We start from the raw sequence: 9,535 nt of genomic DNA, 5'->3' as shown, positions 1-9,535 counted from the left end.
AAACGGCCCTATGCAGGTGCCTTAGGAAGCTGGACTTATTCTCATCAGTTCCTCTTAGGGCCCTTAGACTTTGTCCCTGAGAGAAGGCAACAGGCAGGGCTCCTCTTTTGCCCCAGTATTACTGTTACCCGGGGTTTTCAGAACCCCCAACAGGGGCAACTTAACTAGTTCACTCCAGGAGGTGTATGGAAGAAATCCACAGGAACACAGCACTTCCGTCTGATAAGATTCATGCCAGTAAGCATGCTCTGTCTAAAACTGCAGTGTATTAGGTTTAAGCACACACAGACATAAGCAATAGGTTTAGAACCTCCCAGATATTTACCTGAGATCTGGAAGGGTATTGAGTAATTAACTGCAGGTTCGCAGTGGCCAGTTGCCCACTTACTGGGGAGAAAGGGTGTCAGGAAAAACGTCACTCAAGATGACTTCACAGGACTGCTCCAAAGTACACTCAGTTAGCTAATCTTTTAGAACTAACTTCTACAAAACGCATAGGTCATAATGACCCCGACTGGATCATCACTTTTCTAACTTTCAATAAACTTCTAATATCAGAGGCATCTAGACTCAAGATGTCCCAACCCACCAAGGTTTTTAGTCTCAGTTGTTTACTGGTTTGTCCCCTCCTCCCACTCTGATGAGCAGAAACTGTAGTTAGTTTTGACCTTGGTTCTGAAAGCCTGTCTCCAAATTAACCCTATGTGGTATTCTATTTCATTAATTCAGGGTGGCTGAATGCACATAATATGGTTGCAATTAGCTTGATCACATGCTAGGGTATAAACTCCCCTCAAATCCAGGACAACATTACCTGGCTTTTCTATACGGAAACAAGTGGGCCCTGTCTGGGGAATTGGTTCCTACCTTGGAGATAAATCAATCAATAGTATTTATCTGGCCTCTATCACCATAGTAATTGAGCACCACACAATCTTTTTAATATACTTATCCTCACAGCACCCTGTGAAGTCCATTGTTCCCATTTTACAGATGGGGAAACTGAGGCCCATGTAGGCTAAGTGTCTTGCCCAAGGTCACACAGGCAGTCTGTGCTAGAGCAGGGACTCGAACCAAGCTCTTTCAAGTCCCAAGCTAGTGCCATGGCCTCTGGACCGTCCTTTCTGCTTACAGGGTGGTGTGAAGAAGGCTTTTTCAGTTGATTGACAGGGGCAAGCAAGCCATTCATTTCCTTTGAGCAAGGCATGATGGCAATGGAAGGAGTCCGGGGCACTGTACAACTTAGCTTCTCTGCCTCTCCATCAGTGCTGGGGAGAGCAGCCCCAGGGCAGCAGGTGTAGAGCTTTGCTAAGGATCTTGGATATCATAACCTGTTGGACAGGTGACACAGCTGCCATAAGAGTCTGTTATTTATTCCGAGCTAAGGAGCCTGTTTTGAAGCTCAAGTGGAAGGCTTGTGCTTCTTGTGCTGGAAACTGTAGGTTCAATTCATCAAGGAGACCATGATTATGCAGAGCCATGCAAAGCTTTTGTTGCAAAATCTGCATTTCCTCTGTTATATCATTTGAGACAGAGAAACCTGGCCAAGACTCTGGAATAATAATGACTATTTCTTACAGTGTGCGCTTCATCAGTAAACCTCAAAGCACTTCACAATCATTAATATTCTTTAGCCTCACAACACCCTTAGGAGGTAGCAAAGCATTATCATCCCCATTTCACAGATGGGGAAACTGAGGCACAGAGCAGATAAGTGACTTGCTTTCCCCACAGAAAGTCTGTGGCAGAGCAGGGAGTTGAACCTGGGTCCTAAGCCAATGCCCTAATCACTGGATCACCTGAAGCTCATCTAAAAACAGGCTTGGGTTCATTTATGTTGTATGAAAGGAGAGAAGGTTAGCACTCCCCTTGATAAGGATGGAAGAGGTCCTAGTGACCTTTACAACACGCATATGGTTAAGGCATTGCCACTTACTTCATGGCATCTAACCAAGTTTTTTTTGGGGGGTGGGGGGAACGGATAGCTCAGTGGTTTGAGCATTGGCCTGCTAAACCCAGGGTTGTGAGTTCAATCCTCGAGGAGGCCATTTGGGATCTGGGGCAAAAATTGGGGATTGGCCCTGCTTTGAGCAGGGGGTTGGACTAGATGACCTCCTGTGGTCCCTTCCAACCCTGATATTCTAAGATTCTATGATTTACACCCAGAACTGAAAGGGCAACATGAAGGATGGGACCCTCCAAACAAATTAAAATTGAAGGGAAAGGTTCATAAACCTACAAACAAAACCCACACAGATCTAGAGAAGATGCTATATCCGGCATTTTATGATTAGCCGCTCTTCAGTAGAGTATAGCCCACTAGCAGAAAGAGAGCAGACAAAGCCCACACTGTGTTTGCACATTTGTCAAGTTGTTATTGCTGTGCATGTAAAAGGCAGCAGGTTTCCAGTAATAGTCAGCTGAGTGTGATGTTGGTTTCAAGTGATGGTATGTCTCTTCTCTGCCTCAGAATTGTTTGCCACACAACTGCATTATAGTTAAGAAAAAATAAAAACATAACTAAACCATAGCATTAACACAGCATCGTTTTCCCTCTGCTGGGGCAATCATACTCCACCAATTCTAATCGGAATGTACCCAGGAATCCTGTACGCAGTCTACACGCATCTGGGAGCCTATTCTAATTAAGGCTAAGATTTAGTCCCGGGTATTTTTAGTAAAAGTCCTGGACAGGTCATGGTCAATAAATAAAAATTCACAGCACCTGTCCAGGACTTTTACTAAAAATACCCGGGACTACATCTTAACTGCTCCTGGAGCCCCGGGGTGCTGCTGCCCTGGGTAGGCCCGGTGCGCAGCTGGTCACTTTTTTCAATGATCCAGGACCCACCAACACACCTCACACCTCAACTTCTAGAAGAGGGCCTCATCCTCCCTGATTGATCTAACCGCAAAAAGAAAAGGAGTACTTGTGGCACCTTAGAGGCTAACCAGTTTATTTGAGCATAAGCTTTCGTCACGAAAGCTTATGCTCAAATAAATTGGTTAGTCTCTAAGGTGCCACAAGTACTCCTTTTCTTTTTGCGAATACAGACTAACACATCTGTTACTCTGAAACCTGATCTAACCTCGTTATCCCTAGCCTGATTCTTGCTTGCATATTTGTACCTGCCTCTGCAAATTTCCACTACATGCATCCGTTGAAGTGGGTATTCACCCACAAAAGTTTATGCTCCAATATGTCTGTTATTCTATAAGGTGCCACAGGACTCTTTGCCGCTTTTACCCACCAACAGTGATCAAAATTTCCCTTTGGGTAGGAATGGGAAGTTTCCTGGGACTTCCCAGGCTGCATCCGCTCCAGTTCCACAGCAGCCAAAACTGAAAGGAAAACCAAACCCTTTGTTTCTCCATTCTGGCTTATGATTGGTTCTGGTAGTTGCTTCCAGCTTGTTCTATCTCAGCCCTGGACTCTAGGCTATTTGGGAAATGGAGTCCTGAGCCTCTGTAGGCATTGCTGCTGATGAGACTGAAAGTAACATGCCAGGAACAACCAGCTGCAGAGGGGGTTACAGGTGTATAACAGAGAAATCACAGCCACAGGGATAGTATGGCAGAATTTGTACACTAATTTAACTGTGACCTTTCTGCCAGATGATGTCAGCAGCAGCATGGTCAGGTTCAAGTAGCTTGGGGTCCTCCTCAAAACTAACTTGGGCTTGAGCCCCACCTGCCAGAATTCCTGGGTTCCCAAAATACCTCCCTTGAGCTCCCTTAATAGGCAATACTTTGGTCTAATTTCAGTTGTTGGGTTTAGTGTGTAGGTGCTGGGTGGTGCTGGTGGTCTGTGGTGTACAGGAGCTCAGACTAGATGATCTGGTGGTCCCTTCTTGCAATAAACTCTATGACCCAATGGTTCTTAATACTTACTTACTGGTGAGCACTGAGTCTGTGTATGAAACAAATGCTTCCTCGGGGAAACTTTGGCATTAGTAGTCTGTAAAATTGGTTCCTCAGCCAATGTGAATGCCCAAGAGGAAAATATCCCTTTACCCACATCACTTCCCCATCTGCTAAACCTCACTTATGCTTTCGTGTTAGTGGGTAGCATAATCCCAGAGTCCTGGGGGGCACTCGGCAGGCCTCTCTTCTGTCCCCTGGGAAGCAGTGTGTGGTCTCATTCTGAGGCTGTACCACCAAACTCACCAAAAGTGATTTCAGCTTTATTTAGTCGCTGGATAGGAAGGGCCTCCCCAGAATTCACTCAGCTTTGCTGCTATCCTCTGCTGATTCACTGAAGTGCTGTCTCCATTTTGCACCTGACTGAGGAGCTGCACCGTCTCCCATCGAAGAACCCTCCTACTAACACAGGATACTCAGCAGAGAGGAATCAGTAGTATAAAGGATCTTTGTTCACAGTCCTTGCTAGCAGATAAGAGCTATTTTCCTTTCTCTCCTCTCAGTTCAGTTCCACTACACAACCAATTGTATGTCTGTGTACGGTTATGGTGACTACCAGACTCTAACTGGTGGAATTCTGGGTAAAAAGCTTATGCCAGTTCTTTGTAGATGTACAATACCTTCCTTACTAATAGATAGAGGCAGACAGCTCCTTCCCTAGGGAGCTTCTGTGCATCTGGAGTTCTGAGTAAGTAGTTTTATGCAGCTCAGAGGCTGCTCTTCCCCCTGATCACCAACAGACGGAAGGAGAACCTTACCTTCAGGCTATAGGGCTTGCTTATATATATAGTAGAACTGGGTGACATTTTTTTGGTGAATAGCAACTTTGCTGAAAAATACATTTTGTGAGGGTACTGAAATGATTCTCAAATTCAGGTCAAATTCAACAAATAGTTTTGTCTGAAAAAAGCCTGAAAAGGAAATGTAAAAGAAGTTGAAACATTTCACTTTGACTTTTCGTTTGGAAATGGTGTTCTGTTTTGAAATTTTTGCAATTAAAAAAAAGAACAAAAAAGACTACAAAACAAGGGTGAAAAACACCAGAAAATGATTGAATCGAAAAGGAAAACTATAAAAAAAAGGTATCAGGTCAGCACAAAACGTTTTGGTTGATTCAAAATGAAATTTTTCAATTCAAAGTTTTGAAAAAATCAGCAAGGGAAGGGTGTTTCAGATTTTCTGGTTTGGCCCCCAAACGCAAACATCAATTATTTGCTCACCTCTAATATATAGCACAAAATATATATTGTTGCCCTTTTTCCGACACCAGTGTCTGACAGCTGACATTAGTGTTGCCCACTGCCAAGTGGTAGCAGATGTGTAGCCCCTTACAGGTCAGCTTCCCTAAGTAGTGTAATTATACTCGAGGTGTAACATGCTTTATTTACACATATGTCTCAGAACAGAGGTGGTCACCAATAGCATGCAGGAAATCTCCTCTTCCAGAAATCTCATTCCATCCAACAATGCCAATTCCCAAGAAACTATTCTGTCCCAAGCATTGCCTCCAAATATAGAGAATAAAGCAGAAAACAAGCTCTGTCATCCATAGTTTCTCTCCAATGACCAATGCATAACAAAGCCAAGAACTGCACAGGTTTCAGAGTGGTAGTCGTGTTAGTCTGTATCAGCAAAAACAACAAGGAGTCCTTGTGGCACCTTAGAGACTAACAAATTTATTTGGGCATAAGCTTTCATGGGCTAAAACCCACTTCCTCAGATGCATGGAGTGAAAAATACAGTAAGCAGTATATATATACTGCACATGAAAAGATGGGAGTTGCCTTACCAAGCGGGGTGGGTCAGTGCTAATGAGCCAATTCAATTAAGGTGGAAGTGGCCTATTCTCAACAGTTGACAAAAAGGGGTGAATATCAAGAGAGGGAAAATTACTTTTTGTAGTGACCCATCCCCTCCCAGTCTTTATTCAGGCCTAATTTGATGGTGCCCAGTTTGCAAATTAATTCCAGTTCTGCAGTTTCTCATTGAAGTCTGTTTTTCAAATTTTTGAAGCTTTAACAAAAAAACTTCCACCCTTACTCAATTCATTTTGTCTTCTCTCCTCCCTCCCATACAGTTTATACTAATCATGAGGGTCGTTTTCTACTTGGAGTTTTGCATGTGGGGCCTTTCTGCAGCAGAGAAATTTTTTGCTAAAACCTGAGTTAATTTGGATAAGCGGTTTTTCATATGTAGGGCGAAGGGAAAGAATGGGTGTTAATTTCACTTTGAAGATTCCACTAATACTCTTTTTTTCCTCCTTCCCACAGCTTACCTCAAAAACAGCTTGTCCTAGAAACTTCACGTGAAGATCATGATGAGATGGAACACTTCCATTGACTTCAGTAGCCTTTGGATGAAGTCTCAAGTGCCCAGAACTAATTTTTAATATTTGGGAAGTTATTCTCTGTTGAATTAGGAACATCAGAATGATCCATTACAGATTCCAGGGGAGTTAAAAAAAAACATCAAATGACTGTTGGAAGCCTAAATGTTCTTTTAAAGTACATTTCTAGCCCCATTTCCTTATGGAAATAGCCTTAAAAGGGTAACTCGATTGATAAGGCGGTTTTTCACAGTGACTTTTCTACAATAAATAGGTAAAATCACAGCTTGCCTCCAACCTCACCAGCTGTGCTTTTGACTGATACCTCCCTGGTGACCAGACAACAGCTCCTAAGTCAATTATGCTCCTGGCATAACTGTGCATGCCTTAACTGGGAAACCGCTGACCGCTGTAAAGTTTTGATTTTTTTTTTACATATTAACCTTCACTCTGGATTTATTGTGGATCTGATGGTTGGCTTTAAAATATCCGTGTTCTTTTAATAGTATTTCATTTTAACTCTGAAAAGATCCGATATTCACCATCAACCTTAACAAAGTTCTGTGTTTGGGTAAAATATATTTATATAGCTGTCAAGCTTGTCTCTGCTTAGACTTCCTGAAGCAGACTCCATCCTTTTTGATGGCCTGGCAAGCACTTAGAACAAACTGATCATTACCGTATATAAATAATAACAATACATTGAAATTCATTGGGTTACATTAGTGATAGGAATAATGAGGTGACATGAGGAGGTTGGAGGTCAGTGAATTAATGGCACAGCTCTTTATTATTTAATTTGTTTCAATTTAATCTACAATTCTGCTACTGATAGTTATTAAGTTATGCACCCACCCCTAAATCTCCAACTGCTAGAAGCATCTGGCACTGACCACAGGCAGAGACACAATACTGGGCTAGATGGACTATTGGTCTGACCCAGTGTGGATGTTCTGTTCTTGACTTTAAATTCTTCAAGAGAGTCCAGGGCATTAGCCTTGGAGTTAGGAGTCCAGGCTTCACATCCCTGATTCACCACAATTCTTTCTTGTTTCGCCTTGGGCAGGAGGTAATAGTGCTTCCTGACCTTACAGAGGTGTTATGAGAATAATTACATTGAAGGTGATGAGGTGCTCAGATACTATGGTGATGAAGTACCCCTGATCTCATCAGTAGCCTCACTGAATTTGAGACCTGCTTCTATGGCCGTTGTAGTCCAGATAAGTGTTGCCATTCACTTCAAAGTGAGCAGGATCAAGGCCTTTAGCCCTGATTCAGGAAGATGCATGCCTATCTTTAGGCATATCAAGAGTCCCAGTGAAGTCAATGGTGCTACGAACATGATTTAAGTTAAGCAGGTGCTGAAGCACTTTGCTGGATCAGAGCCTGAGTTGGGAAGAATCGTTTTCCACCACTGAATGGGCTGGAGCTCCATCTCCAAATACCATAGATCTCCCAGGATTCACAGAAGCTAGGATATCCTGAATTCAAGTCCAGTGTCTTACCCACAAACCCATTCTTCTTCTCCCACATCTTCACCGTACTGTGTGTAATAGATTTTTCTCTTCTGTTCCTCACTCCATCATTCTCAACCCCATGTCAGGAGCATCTTGCTGAGTGTATGTTTGCCAGTTTTCAACACCAAAAATACACCTTGTTTTATTTCACAAGCCCATTGCAACCTCTTCCATCTTCACAGAGGCCTTTCTCATTTTGTCCACTGAGCTAGAGAATTCCCTTTGTGTTTCATAAGGAGATCCACAGATGAAAAGCACAATAATTAGTGCAAAGACTTCTTCATTATTACTAATATAAATTCAGGGCAGAATTACAGAAGCATTTAACCAAACTGCAGTGGGAATCTGGCTGATATGTACGCATTATTTACTACATTATTTTTTTTACCTCTGGTTTCTTTTTCTGTTGGTACTTGGTTTTGTGTGTGTTTGTTGGTTTTAATATATAGGTCTTTAACCCCTTGATGTAGCTGGGTTGGATCTTATTTATGCATCCTAATGGCTAGGAATGAAATGTGCAACCTCTGCTGATGTTATTATTAATCCTGTAGTCACAGAATAATAGATGACAGAGATGGAAAAGACCTCTGAAGCTATGTAAACTGTCCCCATCCCTCCCCAGGCACTCTAGCATTCTTCCCTATGGCATATCTCTAGCACTTTGCCTAGCCACGTTTTAAATGTCTCAAGTAATGAGGTTTTTCATGGGGCTACTAATCATCTTGCCTCCGATTATTGCTCTGGCTGATGGAGTTTGCATCTCTCTCCCTCTCCTGATTCATCTCTCTCTCTCTTTATTACCTACAGGCCCAACCCACCCCTAGCCCTCTGTCTTGTACCAAGCTTGAGTGGCCAGACTTGGTGCAGGAGTTTTCTACAGGAGTCGGGGAGTCCTGATCTCCTGGCCATTCCTTTCATTCTGGTCCGCAGGGATTCATACCCAACAGAGCAGCTTTCTCTCCTCCCATTGCCCAGCCTTGCAGCTTGAGTGGGGACCTGCACAGTCACTTACGTACACGTGCAGTAAATCCACACTCATTCCTCCTTTACAGCTGCAGAAAGATCCCCACTGTGTTTCTCCTCGGGTTTTCTGGTTCTTGTTCCACTATTTCCTGCCCCCTCCCACTCTAATTCTCTATTATTCTCTATAGCACCCTCAATGTGGCTATTTTCCACCTTGTGTTTCTGTTACTCCCTTTGCATTTTCATTCTGATTTCCCTTCCCTTTTAGGTTCCTTTTCTCACTTTGATTTTTTCTGCTCTTTGTACTTACATTGCTCATCAGCCTTCGCCACGACAAGGCAGGACAATTCCTCTTTGACAGGGAAGGAAGGATGGGCTGTGGTTCAGACACCAGATTGTGGGGTGGGGGCACTCCATGAGACCTTCATTCATTTCCTGCCTCTGCCCACACTTCCTGGGCAAGTCAATTACTCTGGGCATCAGCTCCCCACTTGTCCAAAGGGGGATGATAAGAGTGCTTTACCTCCAGAGCTGGGGGGAGGGGAAATCCCTTGCCATTTGCAAAGGTGGTGGGATTAGTAGACAGTAGAGCTGGTTGGGAAATCGGGGTGTAAAAACCCAGAAGAGTGATCCGGCCAGTTATCAGTTCTGAATCTCTCTTCCATCCCTATCAAATAACAACCAAAGCTTCAGAGAAGAAAAAACCCTGTGAGAATCTTGTGGGTCCAGCTCAGGCTGATGAAGAGCAAAACTCGACAGACAAATTTGGTGGTGTAAGGACTGTGGTATCTGAGTCTCATTTACCCTA

General features: G+C 43.4%; 1 non-coding gene across 1 annotated transcript; it reads left to right on the top strand.

The window, feature by feature from the left end:
- The first annotated feature begins 1,834 nt into the window (after nt 1-1,834).
- On the top strand, nt 1,835-1,962 carry LOC140896013 (U6atac minor spliceosomal RNA). The gene has a single exon (XR_012154427.1). It is a non-coding gene; the product is annotated as a U6atac minor spliceosomal RNA (small nuclear RNA).
- Nucleotides 1,963-9,535: the final 7,573 nt, after the last annotated feature.

Source organism: Lepidochelys kempii, chromosome 11 (genome assembly GCF_965140285.1).
Source record: "Lepidochelys kempii isolate rLepKem1 chromosome 11, rLepKem1.hap1, whole genome shotgun sequence".
In the NCBI taxonomy this organism is placed as follows: Eukaryota; Metazoa; Chordata; order Testudines; family Cheloniidae; genus Lepidochelys; species Lepidochelys kempii.
This window is presented reverse-complemented; position numbering and strand designations above follow the sequence as displayed.